Source organism: Podarcis filfolensis (genome assembly GCF_964270895.1).
Source record: "Podarcis filfolensis genome assembly, chromosome: 11".
Taxonomy (NCBI): Eukaryota; Metazoa; Chordata; class Lepidosauria; order Squamata; family Lacertidae; genus Podarcis; species Podarcis filfolensis.
The window spans coordinates 32,963,010-32,986,288 of record NC_139613.1 but is presented as its reverse complement, the minus strand read 5'-3'; the positions used below and the strand labels follow the sequence as shown (position 1 = coordinate 32,986,288).

General features: G+C 41.1%; 1 long non-coding RNA gene across 3 annotated transcripts in view; it reads right to left on the bottom strand.

Moving 5' to 3' along the window:
• Window positions 1-751: 751 nt before the first annotated feature.
• Window positions 752-23,279, bottom strand: part of LOC310745088 — a 130,970-nt gene continuing 108,442 nt past the window's right edge. For all 3 annotated transcript variants that reach the window (XR_014539918.1, XR_014539919.1, XR_014539920.1), the window contains one exon: window positions 752-1,354. This is a non-coding gene — a long non-coding RNA (uncharacterized lncRNA). The remainder of the gene's footprint in view (window positions 1,355-23,279) is intronic.

The window sequence follows — 23,279 nt, the reverse complement described above, 5'->3', positions numbered from 1 at the left end:
GATCTTCGTAAACTGCAAGAAACTGATGTATCTGATAGGCTTGGAGGTGCATTTGTTTCTGACCATTGCAATGAGTCTGGCCAGAGCTGACAGGCCACTTTCCATCTAAGGCTAGTTGCATTGACTTCATTTGCCAAATCCGCACTATTTACTCATTCTTATCTGTTCAAGATATAGTTATATTTCGAGCATCAAGCTAGGATACAATTTATTGTTCTATTGGGCTTTCTTAAGGAAAGAAAACTAAACAAAAAAACCTTTATTTTAAAAGAAAAGAAAAACAGTTTAACCTCATCTTTAGTTTATCTCTACTGTCATAGTTCATTAAAATGATGACTGCAGCTGGGATAAGTCCTGGTGATAGAAGAAGAAATTAATCTATTTAATAACCCACTTTTATAGAGTAATGCAAGACTGAGAGAACAACTGCAGCTCAAGCCAGGAGAATATTGTTTCCAAATATGGGGAGCTTGAGCATCATTGCAAATATTGGGTTTCTGCTATGTCTCTTTTTACACTTCTGAAAGCAGATGAACTGTTTGCTCAGAAATAAGCCCTGTTACATTTAGAGAGACTTTCAAATAGCTGAGTGTGTATAGGACTGAGCAGTGCTAACCATCCCATACATTCACATAAACAACTGCATGTAAACAAGTGACCCAAGCAATCACAATATATGCCTGGGAGAATTTATTTATTTTAAAATATTTATACACTGCCAATTTTTTTTAAAAAAACCCAAGGTATGAACAGCATAAAAGTTACATCAACAAATATCAATGGCAATAAACAAAGCAATTAATCAGATTAATAATGATTAGTAATGAATTTAACAGGCTCACCCACCAGGGAAAGCCTGGATGAACAAATGTGTTTTAAGTAGGTGCCTATATTCCAGTACTGTAGACACCAGCCTGATAGTTACAGGGAGCACATTCCAAAGGGCTTGGACCACAACCCTAAAAGCCCCCTCTTTTTGTTGACATAAGGTAAACCTCATGAGCGTGTGACCAGGCAGAGGTATATAAAGTAAGACAGTCCCAAAGATAACTTAGTCTCAAGTTGTTCAGGGTTTTATATGCTAAACTTGAGCCTGTATCATATTGGAACCTAGTGCAGTTTTTTCATCAGTGGTGTTACATATTGTCAAAAGGATACCCCATCCTGCAAAGTTGCTGCAGCATTCTGCACCAGGACCAGTCTTAAAGGAAGCCCAATCATAGACTTGTCTGAGGAATGTGCATCAAGTTAATTGTTGCTGGTCATATCCAGGATTGTAATGTCCACACATAACATTTGACCAGATAAACATGAAGTCAAAGTGTGGGATCAGCCCTGAATCAAAGTGTGGCTTCTGAACACACATGAACACACACACACGAGAGAGAGAGAGAGAGAGAGAGAGAGAGAGAGAGAGAGAGAGAGGGAGGGAGTTGGTGCCTACAATAAACTTTGGAGGGTTTGTTTTTTTAAAAAAAATTGGAAGAATATTATATGGGAATATTAAGATACCATTCCAATATTCATTCATTCATTCATTCATTCATTCATTCATTCTCTCTCTCACACACACATCCATTTATACCCTACCATCATGGAACCCAAGGTGACATTCCCATGGAGCCCCTCCACCGAGGCCCAGAGAAGACCCAAATCTGCTTGGCTTCAGAAAGTTAGTGGCTTCAAGTGGTTCCAGACCATACCCTGGACCTCTAGATATTTTGTAATGAGTCACAGTGGGAGAGCCACTGGAATAGTATTTTTTTTCAAGGACAACTTTTTTGAGTGGGGGTCCCAGGGGCATATGCAGGTCAGTCACTGGTGAATTAGTGTATCAAGTCTTTAAAATAGAGGGTACAGTCTATTTCAACATGCATAATGACTATTAAACTAAATTAAAAAATAAATTAATTAAACGAGGAGATTCCCATTTCAAAATCTAATAAATAAATGCTGGGGGGAGGGGTTCATGAAAAGTGATTTTTTAACAAAACATTTTAATAATAGTATCACAATCCTATGCATGTCTGGTTAGAAGTGAGTCCTACTGAGTTCTGCAGATGTTATTCACAGTCCTAGATAAGCGTGTATAGGAGTGTAGGCTGCTTGTAATCTTCTACACAACTTCCTGGGAGTTCTACTGAAATCGAGTCGTAGTGAATCGGCCTGCTTTTGTGTCATTATGCATAGGGATTGCATTGTTATCCCAGTTAAGCTAGAGGAAGATGGAATTTACTCCCTCCTCAATATTCAATCCTGGGGTTGCCGTATTTCAAAAAGTAACATTCCTGACACCCACAAAGTTGAGCTTTTTTAAAAGAAGACCCCAAAATTGTTGAACTTTTTTAAAGAAACCCACCAAAATTGTTGAGCGATTTAAAGCTTTTTGAGCTGTTTCAGCTGCTTTTTCTATCACATTGCCATGCAGCTGGGTTTTCCCTAACATTTTTCTGGTTCGGCAAAATTCCCCCCAACGCCATCTTTACACCTGAAAACCAGGACATGTCAGGAATTTTCCTGATGTATGGCAAGCCTATTCACTCCTTGTGAATTACCTTGAAGTTACTGATACAGGAAGGACTGAAGCAAACAGACAACAAACCGTAAAGCAACCTTCTCTGTTCCCTGCACATATGTGTATATGATGCCTGACCTTTTGAATGAAATTGCTTAACTCAGTTTTAACCATGTGAAATGGTTGCTGGAATCACCACTTGGGACTCAACCCTTGACACGCTTTCCATGGTCTGCCGCGCAGTTATGAATTATGGCAGAATAGCATTGTTTCGATTTGCACTGCGGAGCTGACTTGGGAAACAAGAAACAACATTGGCGCTGTTTTTTCCTTTGGGGGATTACTAAAAAGGTCCATCAAGAGCTCCACCAAAGAGCTTCCTGATCACTAAAAAGCCTCATCCTGAAGCCAGCTCTGTCAGCTGTTAGGGCTAAGTGAATATCTGTTCTAATTACAGGGGGGAAACAGACAGCATTTTTCATTAACATTATTAATAGTCACTAGACCCTTACCATCTGTCTTGGAGGCATGGATCTGATTCCTGAAGAGAAATGTCACCAGCCTGGAGCATAATTCCGAGGTTAAGGAAAACAGACCATCGGGGCTCCAACACCTCTTGTTACCAAGGCTTTTCAGTCTTGGCTCAGAAGCACATATTGATTCTGGCACACAGACTGCAACCTAGCCTTTAGATGTCAAATCTGTTACAGTGCTTCTTCCCACTATAACACTGCTCAGCTTGCCAGCAGAGAGACTTTTGATATTTGTGGTCAGCTGGGAAGGAGGCCTTTGTTGCCAAAAGGAGGATGAATTGATTTTTAATTTTATACACACACACACACACACACACGAGAGAGAGAGAGAGAGAGAGAGAGAGAGAGAGAGAGAGAGAGAGAGAGACTACTGGGCTGGAAATGCCTTTGCTGTGGCTCAGTTGTGATGTATAACGGTAGTGATGCTGTGCAGTTGGAGAGTGGAAGCCCCAAATGAGATTTTCTGTGCTCAAGAACCAAGCAGGATTCTACAAACAGGAAGTTGCCTGTCTAGCTAAGAATTGTCTACATCAGGGGTGGGGAGCTTGGGGCCCTGCAGATGAGACTTCAACTCTCATCAGCACCAGCCTCCATGGATAGTGGTCAAGGATGATCAGTGCCGCAGTCAAACAACCTGTGGAGGTTCCCTACATCCAGGGCTTGAGACAGGAGTCTTTCTTGAGATGCCTACCTTGAAGATGCAAGAGATTGAACCCTGGGGCATTTGCATGTAAGCATATGGTGTACCACTGAGCTATGATGATGTGGCAGCCAGGGAAGATCCAGCCAGTGATACAATTGCCAGGAGCAAAACTGGCATTTATCTACGATTGTGTGAATGTCTGCATCACCATGGCTGCAATCTGACATCGGGGCTGTTGCATTAGTTTTCTTGGTTATAATGCTAGCACTTCTGTCCCAATTTCAAATGTTCCTTTTACATTGTGGCATTATGGAACTGAGGTTTTTTGATAGCTACACCTCCATGCTGTACTAAATTTTAAAAAGAATTGCATGTCAAGATACCACCCCAAATTTGTCACGTGAAATTATGACACAAAACTCCTGCAATTTTCAAAGTTAACAAGGTTGCAAATGGATCCCCCCCCCCTGGAAATAATTATCATGGAAATTAGCACATTTTTTTCTTCTAGATTCCACTAGATTCCCAGAAGTGGCTTTTATGTTGTGTAAAATAATCACATAAAATTATTATGTCCACTCCCAGCACAGCAAGCACCAGAAAAGGCTGATGTGAAGTTGCCGGTGTTTTCAAATGTCTACATGCAAGAGGACATGCCACTCATCCACCTTGGCCAAACTATTTCGAATCAAACCAAGGGAACTTCAACCCATTCTTCATGAAGATGAGGATTTAGAAACACTGCAGTTCAACCTTTTTCTGCATGCAATACATGGTATCCAAAGAAGCTTGCTCCCAAGTGATTTTACAGCTTAATCCCATGCTGTTTGACACCCCTAAAACCATGGGTTTGGACTCAAGAGCCCCAAACTGCATTGGATTGCAGCTTTGGCATATTTTCAGATTCACCCTTTGCAAACAGTGGAAGAAAGCACGATAAGCACTCATGTGTAAACACCCTCTTTTCAATTCTTATGTTTGATGGAAGTCCTTTTCAGGTTACCCGAAATGGAGACAGTCCAAATCTGGCAGTCCAAAGACTCATCTTTTCATGAATCAGGAAGTTCTGGCATCACTATTTCACATCTCTTGTTTCATCATTTCATCGTGTTTACTCAGAAGTAAGTACCTTTGAGCTCAATGAAATTTACTGCCAGATGAACGTGTATATGATTGCAACCTTAAAGTAGTCCATAAAGAAAGCTCATCTCCTAGGGATTTTGATTGATACTAAGACAATGTAGAAAACGTGACTACATTCCCCCCCATGTAAATTCTGAATGACCTCCCCAATAATCAATGTCACATGATGTATTCAGTGCTTATGCTATAAGGAACCAATGTTAGTTCCCATCCCATCTTGCCAGCTGTTTCTGCATATGCGTCACTAATTATGTGCATTAATTTGCCCAAGATTTACATGTATTAATTATGTATACAGTATGGTCACCTGCAACAATGTCTTTGGATTAAGACTTAATCCTGTTACTAGAATTTGTGAAGTGAACTTTCACTCGGCTGTGTGGTCATTATTAACTAGGACATATGAACTATGACGCTAATGAAATATGTATTCATATTAAGAAAATGTATCATTTCCAGTTCCATAATGCCAAGGGGTGTTTGTGTATGTGTGTTTAATGGTAACATTATCAATATTTTGTCATGCTGAGCTCTGCAGAAACTGGGACTTAAATTTTACCTATCCCTGGTTCCTCAGTGAATGAATGGGTTGTACTCAACCCAGTTTTACTCAGAGTAAATCCATTAAAATGAACAACCCTAACTCATTTCTATTGATTTCAATGGATCTACTCTGAAAAGGACTTAGAGTGAATACAACTCAATATGATTCCACTATGTTGGTCCTGATTGTGCTCTAAAAAACAGTTTTACCGGGTACATTAATTAGGACAGCTGTTTTAAGGTGATTCACCAATATTTGAGACACACATAGGGTCCTCCCCACATACTTTTTATATATGGAGAGGTAAAAATGTGCAGAAAATAGTGATTGGTGAATATCACATTTCCACACCATTATTTTCTGACATTGTAAAGTCAATATGAAGGTATGGGTCTCCCCGCTCCCTTATATCAATTTTGCATCATGAATATCCTTATATCCTCATAGAGTGTGAGCTGGAAAGTACCATCACAGGATAAACTCTAATTGCCTGTGGGTTCCCTTCAGGAAGTGGAATACCACCTCTTAACACGTAAAAAATATATACCATAGGCTTGTACCCATGCCTGTTTACTCTGCATCCAGCACGCTCTGGTTTGGGAAGCCACACAAATATACAATATATACTCCATAGTCTCCAGCGGTCTACGTTCATACCACCTTGCCATTTCTCCTACCAGTCTTCTCGCAGCTTTTGTCTAAACTCAGAGCTTTCACAGATAAGTGGAGGCAGATTTCTGCGGTGATTTTTGTGCTCCCGGTGGAGACCAGTTTCACCAATCTCTAGGTGTGCCTTTGGCTGGTTTTGCTTTCTTGTGGCCTATCCAAGTAATTGGTCTGAGTTTCTGGAGTGAGCCCAAGTGGGGCTCCTTCTCTTCCTCCTAGCTGCTTTCTGTTCAACCTCCCCACCTCTGTTTTTGACTATTAAATGCTATTGAACATCAGCCTTGCCCTGTGGGGATCCCTTCCAGACAACCACTCTGCTTGGAGACAGAGAGTCAGGTTGTGTACCCACAGCAGTGACGAGAGAAGGAAGGGAGCGCAGAGAGAAGAAATGCCATGGTGCATCTGCAGCATGGATTGTTTTATCTACCTGAGCTGCAACAAAACATGTCTTTTCCTCATCGGTTTCCACAGCGACAGCAGATGCTACAAACTTCCAATAGTTTGACTTCATCCCAAAAGGCATTCTCCTCCATTGTCTCCTGAGATGGACGGATGCCAACAACAACCTGCTTCTAGGGTCTCATGTTGCGTGTATGTGGACAAATCTCTCATTTTTTGAAGCACTGTTTTCGGTTACTGTCATCACTGCATGGGACAAGGGTCTTGCTACCTAAGCAAGTCTAAGGCAGAAGGCATTAAAGCAGATGGCGCTGTTGAAAGCTCCTAAAATTATATCAGATAATTTCAAAATGCCCTTTTGAAAAGAGGTGTTCTTTTTAGGAGAGTGTAAGACCGGCAGACAGTGTGATCATTTCCATAGAAGGGCCACACAGAGTCTGGAAAAGGGACAGACAATTGTTGAAATTCCTTGGAGGGACCTTTGAACAGCATCTTGCACTTGGAGTCCATATAGTTGTGAAACTGGATTCCCCCCCCCTTTCCTTTTCTTTTTAGGTTGTGCTCTGCTCCGCCTCTCTTCTCTCTCTTTCTCGTTGTGTCATTCACTCAGCTGCTCCATGCCATGTCAAAGGTGACTGACCTTTTCCCTCGGATGACAAAAAAGCAGTGGGAACAGATTGTGCTCACATAATTTGTCAGTCGGTGTTTTTAAAAAGAGATGAACAAGGAGTCTAAATGCAAAGCTTTGTCTTTGGAGTGTTGTCTCTTTAACCAGATTTTCTTTAAATTGCAATAAAGGCAGTCACTTCCATTTACTCCCAGGCCCTTTGGTACAGAGTAAACTTCCTACTAATCTTTCTTTGCTGAATTTAAATTTGATGCCTATCTCCCCCATGCAGTCCACTGCTTCTCTTAGGCAAGTTGGAATCTCACTGATTCCCACCCCCTCCTGTCAGCAGATCCAATTCATGTTGATTTTTAAGAGAAATTTATTGAAAACCCCCATCCTGCCCCACCTCAGGTGAAGACTGCAACAAACTCTGGCCTGCAAATATTGGAAAGCTGAAGGCAGCTTCTGTAAGGCCAGTTTCCTTTGGAGAAGAAATAACTACTGATCTGGGGTGTCTGTCATTGGTTATAACAGGGTGCATAAGTCCGTGTGCAATTCTAGACTCACACCAATGACTTGGTGACTTAGACTTCCTTGTGGAAACAGTACAAAAAGCAAGAAAGTACTGAACAAGAGACAGTACTAGTACCACATGAATATGTACATAGAATCATAGAACTGTAGAGTTGGACAGGATCACAAGGGTAATCTAATCCACACACACATCCCCGTAATGCAGGAACCTATTGCCCAAGGCGGAGCTCAAACCCACAACTCTGAGATTAAGAGTCTCATGCTCCACCAACTGAGCTAACATGTTCTGCCACCATAATTCCCTGTGGGTGCATAGCCCACAATGCACACATGGAGCTTGTGCACCTGCCTGGACTTTTCTATATATTTTAGTAAACTGGGAAGCTTCCTGTTCATAAGTGGGTGGTGGTATCTGATTGTCATCCTTCTGCTGAAGGGCAGTCTCTATCAGTGGAATGGGATGGTAGAAAAGACAATTGCTCTTCACCTTGCATCCCCCCACCTTGCATTCCAGAGGAGATCTGGGGTGTGGGGGGCTTTGTGGGGAAGGGAATCACCCAGAATTACTTTCCTCCCTGTTCTGCTGATGTATGCCTTTTGTCAGCAGAAGGGTGGTAACTGGATACCACCCAGAGTGTCTGTCTCCGTTGCAGTGAGGCTGCACATACAACATTTCTAACCAGGTTGGGGAAAAGAAATAGCAATGTGATATATATATCCTCTTTTCTCTGCAAAAACTTTAATCATATTCCATTTCTTTCCAGCATTCCGCATTAATTTCTTGTCTTCTTTAGGCAACATTTCATAACTGAGAACTACATACACAGAGACAGGCAACATGTACCTGGGCAACTGTGAATCTGTGTGTTGTGTTAACAACTCCCATGGATCTATCAAAGCTGTGAGGAGAGCATAGCTATTAATTAATGGGAGATATTACCATAACGGAGACATTGTGAGCGTCTTCATAGAGCTGTCAAAACATTAGGTGAGTTCTATGCAACTGGCATTCACATTCCTGACAAAACTGTATCTAAAATTTTGCTTTCTTCCCTTTGTTAGGCAAATGCAACAAAACAGGTTTTTGTGCCACCTACTAATCTTTTATCAATCAGGAATAAGTGTTTATGGCAAGCAAATCAAGTTTATTTTCATACCGAAGACATCTGTGAAAGCTATGGAAGATAATCCAAAAACTAAGAGCAACTTGGAGGGTGGGTGGGGAATTCAGATGTTGCTCCGATTAAATGGTACAAAATATGTTGCTTGTCCATACTAATGCTAGCAGCATGTGAATAAGCAAACAAAATGATTGATGAACAGCCACTATCATCTGTGGAAGAGCCTGACTGCTCCTGGTGGCTCAGGATGGAGCTTTCTGAACGTGATTGTGGGAAGAGTGAATGACAACACCTTTCAAGCTAATCAAAAAATAATCTTCCGCCACCGATTCTGACCCCTCACCCAGAGATTTCCCTCTTTCTGTTTGAGAACCTAAGGAGGAAACAATTTTGGTCAAACCGTGCAACCTTTGATTTGTTTACCACACCTATATGCTGCCCAGTAATTGCTGGTTGGCTGTCAGCGGCCAGGATGAGGAGTACTGCTCTGATGAGGAATGGTGGGAGTCTCCCCATCCCCACCCCCTGCTCCTGACCAGGATCCTGAAGCTGCCCAGGAGCAGTGGAGCAGTATAGATTTGGAACAGTTGTTTGCAGAGGGGCATAGTTCTGAAGACCAAAGTTGGGATGAACTGAAGGGTGAACAGCAAAGTGAAGAAGAACTGGAAGATAGTGAACAGACTCTCTCTCGCTAGAAAGTGTTCCCCTTATCAGTCCAAGGTCACGTAGAGCAGATAAGGTGGCTACACAAAATGCACAGTGGATGTGAGATCAGGTTGCAAGATGCAAAGTGATTGGGGGGAAGTGGGAGGAAACCTTAATTGGGAACACCGTCATTCCGAGAATGGCTACCTTGTTCTTTTGCTGTGATCATTAAAGATTCTTTAAATGGTAAGTGACTCTTTTCGCTTTGTCCTGCTTATCTGTGTCCAAAGGGGCGGGGGAGGCGAGTCCCCGAAGCCTGACACTGGCTTACAGTATCAATAAAATATTAAAATAAATCACCAAACAATAAAACAGGAGATTTAAATAACAATATTTTTAAAAGATATAGGAGATCTTTGAAAGTCTTAAAAGACATCAGAAAATAAAATAAAAGACCTGGTACCAGGTGAGCCTCTTTAGATAAAGCATTCTATAAGTGGGGTGCTAATACCAAAAAGGCCCTATTCTTAATATTCACTTAGTAGCCCTCCAGGCTGGTCTGGGTATATTCTGGAAACATATTTGTTGCCACAATAATAGTGCGTTAGTAATGGATTATTCTGCTTTACTTTGTTCTGTGATGCTTCTCCAAGGCATTATTGCTGTCAGGAGGAGCTATAATGCTACAAAAGTGGGACAACAATAAACCAGAACATCTGTGGTATAAATGATTTCAGCAGGAAGTTACTGGATATCCACTGACACGAAATGAATCAGTATGACTACCTCAAAATGTGTTCGGACACAAACAGTATTGAAAGTGTGGTTGTATATGACTGCCCTGATAGCATCATGTGGACAAATCATCATGAATGTGCATTTAAAAAGGATGTCTGGAAGAACCCTTGGTGGCGGCCCAGGAGAAGATCCTGTGAAGATGGCCTCAAGATCTAGGTAGGTCTATATGGAAGGATCCTTCAATTAACCTGATCCCAGGATCTCAGGGACAGCACTTTATAACCCTAGGCTGCTTCCAGACTGTTTATATTGTGTCAGTGGGGTTCATTTGCATACTAGCAAATTCATGTCATGCAATTAAAGTTGATTTGGCACTGTTGAACAACCGATCCACATTTCAAAAGATGCAGACTTTTTGTGGTAAGGAAAGTGGCAGGAAAATACACTGGAAAGGTGAGATAACAATTGCTTGACATGATGTCCTATAACTCTCCACAAGCAAATTAGAATGAATGCCCAAGAGACAGTGGATGTCACGTAACATCCAAACAAACTTCATGCTATGAAATCAGGATTAAATAAATAAACAGGATGCTAAATAAACAGGTTGTCAGGTGACCATAGAATAAGCTGTCGGCTTTAGTAGAATTCAGATGGTCAAAGTGGAAAATGCATAACTAGAGGCTGGTGTTTTGCATCTGATTCACAGACAGGTTGAAAATTCATACCAACTTCAGCTCTGCTTCTTTCTACGGTGTTCTGCAAGATGGGCAGATGCTCCCTGCTGTGCAGTGCTCTGCATTGAACAGCTGGTGAGCAGGCGTTATAGCATATAGCAAGATGGTGCTATGTTTTATTATATGCTATACAGAGCAGAAAGACTGAAGTCGGATTTTCAGTTTAATAGGCCTGCCGTGTGTTTGGTGTGTGTAGTCAGTGATTGATAAGCTTAAGCATGTAAAATAAACAGCAAATGAAATCAAATATGTCACCCAATATACCCACCAGTCAGCCAAATGTTCCTTTCTAATGGCTTTGCATGCTGGTAAACTGTCATTTAGTCACAGGGCTTCACAAGTGACTCAGCCAAATATGACTATACCATGAAGGCTGTCAGTTTCTACACCACTGGTCCCTAGGACATACTTTTCAGCTTGCAAAACAATTCTTTGCGGAGCAACAGAGGTCATGCTTGGCTTTCACAACATATAATGCAGAGGTTTCTTTTATTTTTGAAAAACAACAACAAGGTACCAAAGTTAGAATTAAGCTGCATACGTGCCATACATTTAAAGCACATGACTTTCCCCAAGGAATCCTGGGAATTGTAGTTTGTTGAAGGTGCTGGGAATTGTTGGCCTCTACCAATCTTACAGCATCAAACTGAGTAATATGGCACCACTTATATTAGACTTAAATGGGAAACATGGAATGGCTTTTGCTGGTGGTGTGTGTGTGTGTGTGTGTGTGTGTGTGTGTGTGTGTAAGGAGTGCCGAAAAAGGCCTTTAATAGTTGGGAGAAAAGAGCATTTCAAAATATAATGGGCCTATTTTAGCTAACATGTTGTCAGCGGTTAATGACTAGTGGTGTAACAGATGGCTTTGATGTAATTTCTTTTGAAAACACGAGATTACAAGCAGTTTATTGCATTCCTGTCACCAGACTGCTCCTTGGATACAGCCGAATGTCAACGAGGTCAAAGGTCTAAAGCCACAAGCCAAAGGATTTGTCATCGTTTTACAGGTCACTTGTTGCTATGCACTGGGCAGGCAGGACAACTCCACGGAGCCTACCCAATTGGCAGGATTGACTCCGTTTGTTCAGAAATCTCATAGGAAAACGTCACTTAAAATTTGATTAATATAGTTTGCATCTTTATATCCAAGTGGTCCTCCACAGAGCTCCATTAGCCATATCTAAGGCTCCCAAGTGGTCCTCCTGATCAGACATCCACAAAACTTACAGAGTAATCCTCATATGATCTGGGAAGGAGTGGAGTGGCTGGCTCACCAATGTATCTCAAGCTCTTCCAGCTCATTCCAGCCAGGTGGGAAAAGGAGGCAATTCATTATTGCTATGCCAGCTCCAGGCTGGCAACGGCGAGGTGCACAAGAGTCATGCCAGTGGTAGGATCTGCAGAGATCTGCAACCTCCAGAGCCACAAGTGCCCCACACCACAATCTTATATGTGTCTACTCAGAAGTAAGCACCGCTGAGTTGGGTTGGGGTTTATTCCTAAGCGGCTGCTTAAAAGGATGAACCACATTTACATGTATTTAATTTAACTTTTAAATAAATGGGGTTTAAGAGGATGGTGCTCAGTGGTTTGAAGATATTGATACTGATTGAAGATACTGATATTCAACTTTAAAAAAAAAAAAGCAAAAAGAAAATATAGTTGGTCAAAGTTTGGCTCAACAACCTTTTTGGTATTTTGCATTCATAAGGCAATGTTAATTTAACACAAATTATCAAAATATGTAAAAAGCTGAGTGTGCTGCTCTCCTGAGAACCTGACTAACAGTGGAGTAGCATGTGGAATTCTGACAGTGGATCCTTTTCTGACACAGGTGACTCAAAAGCATTGAGGACTGTGGCAAATCTCTGTTCTCTCAAAAGATAAGATTTAGCTCGCTTCACAACATTTATTTCATTCGGTTGAATTATTATTATCAAAAGGTTAATGAGAACTTAGCGGACAGAGAGGGGAGGTTCATTGCTGTTGCTCCCCTGTTGTCATTGCTCTGGTAGTGGAGAGGGCAAAAAGGGTCATGTGGAGGTCAGCTTCAGGGCGATGGGGCTGTTTAGTCTGGAGCACTTATTAAGGAGCAATGAGAGGGGAACACATCACCCAAATCCAGTGTGATGTACTGCTGGACTACGACCTGGGAGACCAGGGTTCAAATAACCCACTAGCCTCACTGGGTGTGACCAGTCACTTTCTCTTAGCCTAACCTACCTTACAGGGTTGTTCTGAGGACAAAACAGGTGAGGGGAAAACAAAACAGGTGAGGGGGGAGAACCAGTGCTATATTTCTAGAAAAAGAAGTGCCAGAACTCACAATGAACACCTCCCTTTCTTTCTTAGAATGGCAATGGTGCCCACCTGAGATGTGCTGGAATTGAGTTCCTGTGAGTTCTGGCTGGAAAAAAAAGCCCTGGGCAGAACCATGCAGTGGCGTAGGAAGGAGGGTGTGGTGGGTGTGGCCGCCCCAGGAGGGGGGTGACAAAATGGCAAAAATATGTGTTTTTTTAAAAAAAGGGGGGGCTCATGGCACTTTTTTGAAAAAATAGTATTATTTAAAACGAGTTTAATAACTTTGTCTTACAATTAATTAACCTCAACAAGTCAACATAATATGTATTGAAACTTTTTAGTTCAGCAACGAAACATGGCTGAACTTGACGCTGTGTAATGGAGAGCGTATGGATAAGGAAGGGCAGGGGGGTGTTTCTTTCTGCCGATTCGCCAAAGTCTGTCTCTGCGGTTTGTACTCGAGCGAGATGTAAACAACCGGTGACTCATCATCACTCAACCCGCAACCAATCCTATCCTCTGCCATGCCAGTCAGTCACCCCACGTCATTCTGTTGAGTTAGTTGTGCATTATTATACTGAAGGTTATAAGTGCTGTGCTGAATTTATTTTTGTTACATTTTTTAGTTCATTGATTCATTGTGATCATCCTCTTCTCTATGATATTGAGTTTGGTAAGTAACGTAAACGTTATGATGCATGCTGTTTGTTTGTATTTGTACGCTAAGCCAAAACTGCAAAATTGCGAAATTAAGTAAAAAAATTCATCCATAAGAAATTCCCATTGTGAAAAAAAGGTTTTAAGTGCTTATGCTCACAATGTTAAGTAAATAAACCAGAAAATAACACTTGCAACTGTAAGTATCTTATTTTTCCTTCTTTTAATAATTTCAATGTGTGTGGGGGGGGGGGTGACAAGAAATTTTCTGCACTGGGCACCACCTGACCTTGCTACGCCACTGGAAAACCATATACACCACCTTGAGCGCTTTGGAGGAAGGGAGGGCTATAAATATCAGTTAATTAATTAAGAAGTAGAGAAACGGGGGGGGGGGGTCCCATCACCCTTCCACCACAATTGCAGCAAGACTTTGGATTTGGTGGTTCGTCTACCATGGCTACTCCCTCCTGAAAAACACTGCAGGACTGCTCTTCTTACATTGATGAAGGGCAGTGAAGGGAATAAATCATGGAGGGGCCATAGCTCAGAGGTAGGATATTTCTTTTGCATACAGAAAGTTCCAGGTTCAGTCAGTTCATTATTGGGGCAGGGGGCCCTCTGCTGGTCTTGGGGCCCTAATAATGCCCAACTCTGCCAACCTCTGGATTCACCCCTGAACACCCCTTTTCAGTGGTGGCTCCCCAACTGTGAAATGCTCTTCTCATGGCTTCTCACCTGGAATCTAATCTGATATGTTTTAGACATCAGGGTAAGACCTTTCCATTCATCCTTCAACTACTGTTTGATAGCATTTTAACATATCCTGCCTACATTTAAACAACAACCCTGATTTAGTGTTCCATTTTATTCTTTTTCGGAAATCAGCTTTGAAATTGAGATGTAAAAGCCATTGTGGGTGTGTTAAAATAAATAAATAAAGTTGCTCTTTTGAGGAGTTTTACACATTTTGTAAATATGTTGCCTGGATATGTTTGGAGCATGCTGCCAATTTCTATTCAAAAATGCAGTAGATGTCATTCTAATGAGAAGGGCTCATCGTGAAAATGTACAGTGGTCTCAAGGGAGCACAATTTAAATTGAGCGAAATGTCTCTCTTTGGGGGGGGGGATGTCTCACATTTTGTCGTTTGTTTCATGGCTTCCTTGTAGTCAAAGCAAACACAAACTACCACATAAAATACCTGTTTAAAAGAGGAGTGAGAGTTTCATAATTTTTTTTTTAAAAAAGATGCCATATGCAGAATGATGGACTATCACTTTGCAAACAATTGCACACAGCAGAATTATCTGTAACCCTGAATGTATACCACAGTGTTTGGGAGTTTTCAACCCAAAATAGGACAGCCATAGCCATACAACTCAATTAAACTGAAGGACTAGGATTTAAGACGATCAGTTTCAATGGCAGTAAATTAAGCACTTTCTCTTAATCTGACTCAAGAACTTCAACTCTAATGCATGGTTGACTGCGTAATAAATTTGATTTCTTTTGTGATGTATATTGATGTGACTCCTGGGGAATCTAAATTTATAACACAATGTTATAAGACCTGAGAATTGCTTTGTATATCCTTGATAAATTCATCCTCCCTACCCCTTTAAGTCAGATTCAGGTATATGTGCAAAAACATCTACAAGATAGGGCTGACCTTTCTGGCTGGCTTTTGTTAGTAATGATACCAGTATTTTAAAGACACTTAAAAACAACCTTCCTGGGTCTTCTATTACCCGTGTCATTTAGAGCAGGTTAGATTAGGAACACATTTACTGCTAGCTTTATTCAATGCCTATCATGTCCAGAGGAACTAGCCTAAGGGACAGAATAAGAAACCTGACCGCTGTCAGCATCCTTTTGTCCCTCCCCATATGGGGAGGACATGATTCCACAGGATTAGCCCACAATTATGTGCTCTGGACTGATCAGTTCAGTCAATTTACTGTGTAAAGTAAATTGATCCTTTGGAACAAAGGATCCTGTATTCAGCTGTTTGTACTACAGGTAGCTGAGAAAGCCGTGTGCCTCTGTAAACAGTTGTCCCTGCCCTCATGTGGAGTGGACCAGCGCCATATGGTGCCACTATGAACTTATTAACTGGTGGATTAACTCATCTCAGCATTTGGGATCCCCAGTTTCCAGCTGTGAGAATGATTGATGGGTTAACTACTGCTTCAGTCTTGAAAGTTATTTCCTCCATTTAACAGAGTCAAGAAGACAGAAAATTGCCCCCTTTGTAAATGCTAATCTCACCACTCCTTCGAACACCCAACATAACAATTTATTCAAGGCAAAGTCTTAAAATTGGTATAGTACACATCAAATGCATACTAATTAGCAATTTCTTTTGAAGGCTCTATCACTTATTAAGGGTCTCCTTTTCCATATGTTCATCATGCCCCACTTCACCCTTTAATTACAAAACAGCACTTTCTATTAATTGTGAGAAGGTACATTGTCCCCGGTATCCGTATTAAATACTACACCTTCAGAGGCCCAGTTTAGGGTCAGGGAAAGGGCCGTCATTAAAGCTTAGTACCATGGCCATCATTTTAAGCATATTCAATTTTTTTCCCCTCAGTGGATGTGCTGGTTAAGGAGATTTGCTTGAAAAGAGTTTTTCTTTCAATATGTCAATTTCTGTGTTCCTGTTATAGTACTACTGGCCCTAGATAAAGAGATGGTTAAGTGGCAATTATTCTACTGTCGACATTGAGCAAGAAAGTGCACGGTTCCCACTTGGAACCACAGCTTTAAGGTTCTCTGCCCCTCTTGTTTTGTAAACGCCCCCCTCAAAAAAATAATAATACATTGGGTCCTGTAATCAATGGAATAAAAGTCAATCCAAAAAAATCATACACAGGACAGTATTCATGAGAAACTGGTTTTTATTGAGGTTGATTTAAAATCAACGGCAACTAATTGCACCCTTAAGTGTGTTTATCAAATAGGCTAATTCACAGATTGGACATTTCCCAGTTAGTTATGCTATGTATGGGTTATGGGTCAACACAATAAATTGTAAAAGGAAATACACATGTACTATCAAGAACTGATCTCATGTCCTTTTTAAATTAGAAGTATAGATATTTCTTGAGCTCAGCTTTTACACATTGACAAAATAAGCTCGAGGTTTTAAGCTTCTTATGGTTGTTGCTATCTACATCAAGAACTGGCAGAGAAACAACTGCTGGTCAATCTCTTACTTAGATAAAATTGGCACAATTGACAAAATTCTTGTCAACTGGATTGTTAATACTTTGGTTGAGTTTATTCATAGCTTGAAAAATGCAGCCATTAAAGTCTTGAGTGATATTTAAATAAATATATGAAACAAGTATACAGAAACTAGATATGGCAGGATGCCTTACTTCCCTCCCTCCCTCCTCTATTTTCCAGAAATAGTGTTCCCAGAGCATGTTTTAACTCTTCAAAAATAGCCACTGCTGCATTGCTGCTCCACTTGCAGAATGGCTTTTGATCCCGTGGAGCCAGCCACTAACTAAAAAGGAGAGGTGATTTTCTTCAGTTTCCCATTCAGCCCTCTATGCCACCTGCCATGTTATTCTGGAGGGTCCTGCAATCTTTGGAACAGATTTTCAGGGGGCTCAGGAGGCTGTAGTGGGAAGGTAGTATCAGTGGAAATTGTCTCCCCTAAGAACGTGAGAGTGTTAGCTGATGGCTCCATTGCAGAGGCAGCCCATTGATGTGGCTGAGTGAAGCACCAGCTCTGGTAGCAGAAACACAAGAGGCAGTGCCCTGTCTGCCCTACCAGTTCTGCCACTGGAGGAATGTCCCACTCTCACTTGGGGGTGTTCCCTGGTCTTCCCTGGTGGAGATGACAAACAGCAGTGCCTTGAGGAGTACCCCCAGCTCTTTCTGAGTTTGGCGAGAGATTCCTCAAAGTGTTGCTACTCATCTCTCCCCGCCCCCAAGCACTTTGTGGAATGCTCCAGCTCTCACCAAACTCATTGAGAGCTGGGACATTCCAATGATGGTGGAAGTGAGGGGCAGATGGCGGGGGGAGGGCAGGCAGTGGCACATTCCTGTTTGACCTCAGCTGGCAAAATGGTATAGGCTTCCCCTGCTCCATTAGATCAAAAAGCTGTTCTGCAAGTGGCACAGAATTTCACCCACTGGCCTTATCAGAGAATATTGGCAGATAATTTCTCTACTATTTAAAATAACACGAATTCACATTATACAACCAAGTACTTACAACAGTGGTACAGGCTGTACGGTGGACATTATTTCCATTTGGTGTTCCTATGCTACCTTTTCTTGTTATTACTATCATTTCACTTCCATTCCCCACCAGGAAACCTCTTTTGACTGATAAGAAATCCACCTCAGGATGTACCCGTCTCCATACTCTTGTTGACATCTCTCAGGCATTCCTTGCAGATGTGGGAATGTATCTCAGTGTTGATTTGCCAGAATCATAAGGAAGCACCAAGTGTCAGGAATCAGCAGGAAAAAGAAATTGGTAAAGGAAGGCAGACTGGGGGGAAAAAACCAGCCTTCAAGGTATGTTTGAAGGCCTGCACTGAAGTTCCATAGGGAAGGAGTTCCACAACCATGGGGCCACCATCAAGAAGGTCTTATCCATTGTCAGTGGTCATGCTCATAGCTCAGTGACTCACAGTTTCTGATATATATATATATTTAAAGTATATATATATATATACTTTAAAAGTTGGCTCCGTAATGCACAAAAAGATTTAAAGGGCACATATATGTAAAACAACTTTTAAAAAATGAAACAATTTTATCATGTTTAAAAGTAATCCTATACTCTCCAAACAAGTCTGGCAAACAAACAACAAAACAGAAATAAAGCATATTTGTACAGTATCTGTTTTTGTTGTATCCAGTTAAATTATATCATTGAAATTAATGGACTTAAGTTAGCCAAATGAAGTAATTTCAATGGATCTACTCAGAGTAACAGCCATTTAGATTTAAAAAAACCCCACACCATTAGGCAAACAAGAACTCTCAGAAATGAGCAGAACCATTTTTGTCAGGCTTTCAGTGCTTTTATAGCTAGGAAACACTCCACATGGAAATGTCTTAGAAGTTGTCTTTCTCTTGATTGTTCCAAAGAATGGTTTCCCTCCCTGCTCACGCCAGACCCCCTTCTTGGGGAAGAGACAAAATTACATCTGGCTGTCAATTTAGACAATGTGCCAGATTTCAACCTCTTGTATTTTGAAATGGGCCAATATTTTAAATACCCAAACCCATGGTTTAAAATGGAACTGACAGCCTCCTAACTACAGCCTAGCAAATGCTGATGCTATCATAATGAAATGTAATTAAATTGTCTCTGTCAGGGAGAGAGCTGACCAGTCATTCAATGTATATCTTATTGCTGTCATTCATTTAATTAGCTATTAGCTTCATTATCCTTAGGTGTTTTATTTTCAACCAAATGATCACACTTCTCTCATTCCTGACATAGCCTCTTTCTGTATTCATTCCTAAACCAACTTTTTTTTAATAATAATAAAAAATCAGACAACCCCCGCTTCCATTTGACAAGAAGAAAGTAATGCTAATCATTTTATTTCCTTTTTTAAACGCAGGACTGCCAGATTGGAACCCATAAATACTGCCTAACCAGGTGTAAGAGTAATTTCTCTCTAGAGTTTTATGTAGTTTTTTATAAAGCAGGTGTCAAAATTGACCAGTGCAGGGGTTGGCTAGGCAAAACCATCAGATGTCACGCTCTTCCTTTTAGGCACAGGGGTCTAGCAGCAGAAGTGTGGGGCACTGTGGACATCGTAACTGCAGCAGGCATCAATGGATACTATGATGAATGGTACTGAAAACTGCTTAGAGGTACAAGGGAATCAACAAAAGTCACTTTCCACCTGTCTCTCTCCTGGTGTAGGTCATCCAACAGGGGAACCAAGAACTTCTCCATGACATTCTGAGGCCTAAAGCCAGACTTAAAGAGAACTTCTCCAACCTGCTGTTCTCCTGTAAATCTCACCAGCCACAGACAAATTGGTCATGCTAGCTGGGATGGGTGGTGGTTGTAGTCAGTGCTATTTTTCTACAAAAAGAGGTGCCGGAACTCACCATGAACACTTCCCTCGTTCTCTTGGAATGGCAGCAACACCCACCTGAGGCGTTCCAGCAAGTTCCAGCTGAAAAAATGCCCTCTTGTAGACCAAAACATCTGAAGGGCACCAGGCTAGAGGAGGCTGTTGCTAACAATTAAACCTGGGACCTTCTGCATGTGAAGCAGATGTGAAGCTCTGAGCTATATCCTTCCACCAAATTTCCTCCCAATTCAAATATCAGTTTCAAAGAATGATATTTCTCAGCAAGGGAGGAAATGGTTAAAATTCCCTCTCACACCTGCCGCAGCATCATTATCAGCCTGTAGCAGATGCTATTTACTGGGTGGGTATGAATGTTTTAAAACAACCTGCACCTTAAATGCAAAAATGCATTTAACTGGGCTGTTAGGTGAGGTCTCAAGCACCTTCTATGTGCAGGAAGAGAACCCATTTCCAAATGTCACCATCATGGTTTTTAGGACTGTTCAGTCCATTGTGTATGCCCACCATAGTAATCCACTATCCAACCAAAACAACAACAACAACAACAACAACAACAACAACAACAACAACAACAACAAGTTAATGCTATATCAAAAGGTGAAATGCAAACTAAAGTGCTCAAGTTCTGAAATGCATGTTCATTTTGTAGCCCTTGCTAACAGTGTTGCATGAAATTGGATTCATGTTTTGATCAGGGGCACATGAATACCAAAATTCCATTCATGAATATGCATTTGGTCAATTCATCCCAACTCCATTGAAAATTTTTGCAGCTGCTGTGTGCCAACGGAATGTCAAAGGAATCACACGGCCTCTTTCACATCCCAGTTCAATTGAATCACTTGTATTTAAGCTGATTTAGTCCCACTGAACTCAGGCAGTCTTATCCTGTGGGTCCAATTTAGCTACAGTGGCACAAACAGTGGCTTAATTTATTTACCTACCTTCTGTTATGCTTTGACACTCTTACTATTTGCAGCTTGGATCTTAACTGTGTGTCCTGTATGCATCTAATAAAAAACGACTGTGTTCTTTTTTCTGCTTAGAACATTTATTGAACTTTGGATTTTGAAGGTGTGCTTCAGTTCTAAATCAGGCACTGAAGAGGCCTGGGGAAGGGTTCTGCATAATCTGAAAGTTTGCATCAAATTAGGGTCAAATTAGATATTATTCTAATTTTCTAGTTAGCAACCATGTCTGCTTTTTAAATAAAATAAAGTAAAATAAAATAAAAAATGTTAGGCATCAGGGGAGACCTGATTGCCATCAGAACTCCAGAGTGTGGGTAACAAAGTTGTACCCTTCTCTTTCTAGCTAAAATGCTAAAGAATATCTTCTCCACATTTAGGAGGTACCAATGGAAGATCCCCCCCCCCGAGATTAATTAGAGTGTGTGTGAATTTTTATTAGGATTATAGCTAAAGAGAAACAGGTGAAACCTCCCTTTCCCACACACTGCAGTCCTGATGAAAATCAGCCCTCTAGTAGTAGTAATGGTTTTCCCAGTAGTGATGTATGGAAGTGAGAGCTGGACCATAAAGAAGGCTGATCACCGAAGCATTGATGCATTTGAATTATGGTGTTGGAGGAGACTTTTGAGAGTCCCGTGGACTGCAAGAAGATCAAACCTCTCCATTATTAAGGAAATCAGCCCTGAGTGCTCACTGGAAGGACAGATCATGAAGCTGAGGCTCCAATACTTTGGCCACCACACGAGAAGAAAAGACTCCCTGGAAAAGACCCTGATGTTGGGAAAGATGGAGGGCACAAGGAGAAGGGGACGACAGAAGATGAGATGGCTGGACAGCTTTCTCGAAGCTACCAGCATGAGTTTGACCAAACTGCGGGAGGCAGTGGAAGACAGGAGTGTCTGGTGTGCTCTGGTCCATGGGGTCACGAAGAGTCGGACACGACTAAACAACAACAACAAAGTAGTAGTAGTATTTCAATAAAAACAGGCGTGATTGCTAAACATGCAACTAAAGTAATATGTAATTTGGCCTGAAGTGGGCCTCAAGGCCAAACGGAATATGATGCCCAGTTGAAGTGCAGGGGTTATTTATTTATCATTAATAGCTGCCAAGGGTGTGTGGAAGAGATTTGTCAGGCCTGCAACACACAGAGAGGAGGTTAACTCTTTCCTCTACTGCCACTTACCCTACAAAAACAGTCTTCTCCCGACTCACAGTAAGTGCCCAAAGGTGGTATTAACAATTACCTTTATATTGCACATGGAAGATTACCCAGTCAAAATCTTTTAACCTCACTTCTGCAGCTTTCCCCAGGAAAACCCGGTTTTTAATCCTGAATTGGAACAAATGGCAGTTCAATGGTAAAGAGAGGGTCTTCATGGGGAAAGCACTAGGACAAAAAAAGCACTCAGACCCAGTGCTTTAAAGTGTGGACCTGTGTCTAGAAATGTGACACAAAAGGAAGTCTGGATGAGCCCTGATATCTAGCAATTTTTAACTGTCTATAAAATGTCTTTTGTCTATTGATCAGACTTAGAAAAAACACATGCAATCAGAGGGTCAGATCTCCCACTCCAATCATTAGGTTTTTCTCTTAGAAGTTGATATATTAGATAGATGATAGATAGATAGATAGACAGATAGATAGATAGATAGATAGATGATAGATAGATAGATAGATAGATAGATAGATAGATAGATAGATATAGATAGATAGATAGATAGATATAGATAGAGATATACATAGATAGATAGATAGATAGATAGATAGATAGATAGATAGATGATAGATAGATAGATAGATGATAGATGGATATAGACAGATAGATAGATATAGATAGATAGATAGATGATAGATGGATATAGACAGATAGATAGATATAGATAGATAGATAGATGATAGACCACAGATGCTCAGAAAACAGAAAACAGATGTGGCTGGGGAGCAGTCAAAGAAACAACGGCTGTGTATGTACTAAACACCACTGATGAGCTGAGTCCCCAGAGTACGTGAGACTTCTATAGAGGTGAAAGGGCACAGAATTAATGAGAAGGTCTCAACAGTGAGTGTGAAGGGAAAGGTAAGTCTGTGTTCCGGGCATTGATCTTGAATGTCCTTTTATTGGACACATTGTCCAAGGTCATCAGTTACAAGTGAAGGCATTGTAATGGTCAGGTTAAATTAAGTAGAATTCTAGGATATGCCACCCCACTAAGATACCAACTCCCCACTTCATATTCCAAAAGTTAAGGCTTTTACAAATTCTCTTGCAGAACCATCTTGGCTAATTCATGGAGCCATATTTAATGATCAGATAATCAACTTTCCACTTTGCTTTTCCCTGGTGAAGCTAGATATAGGCACTTCATAAAAGGTACATGACAACTCTTACACTAAGTAAAATATCTGGGGTGGATAAGTTTCTAGGT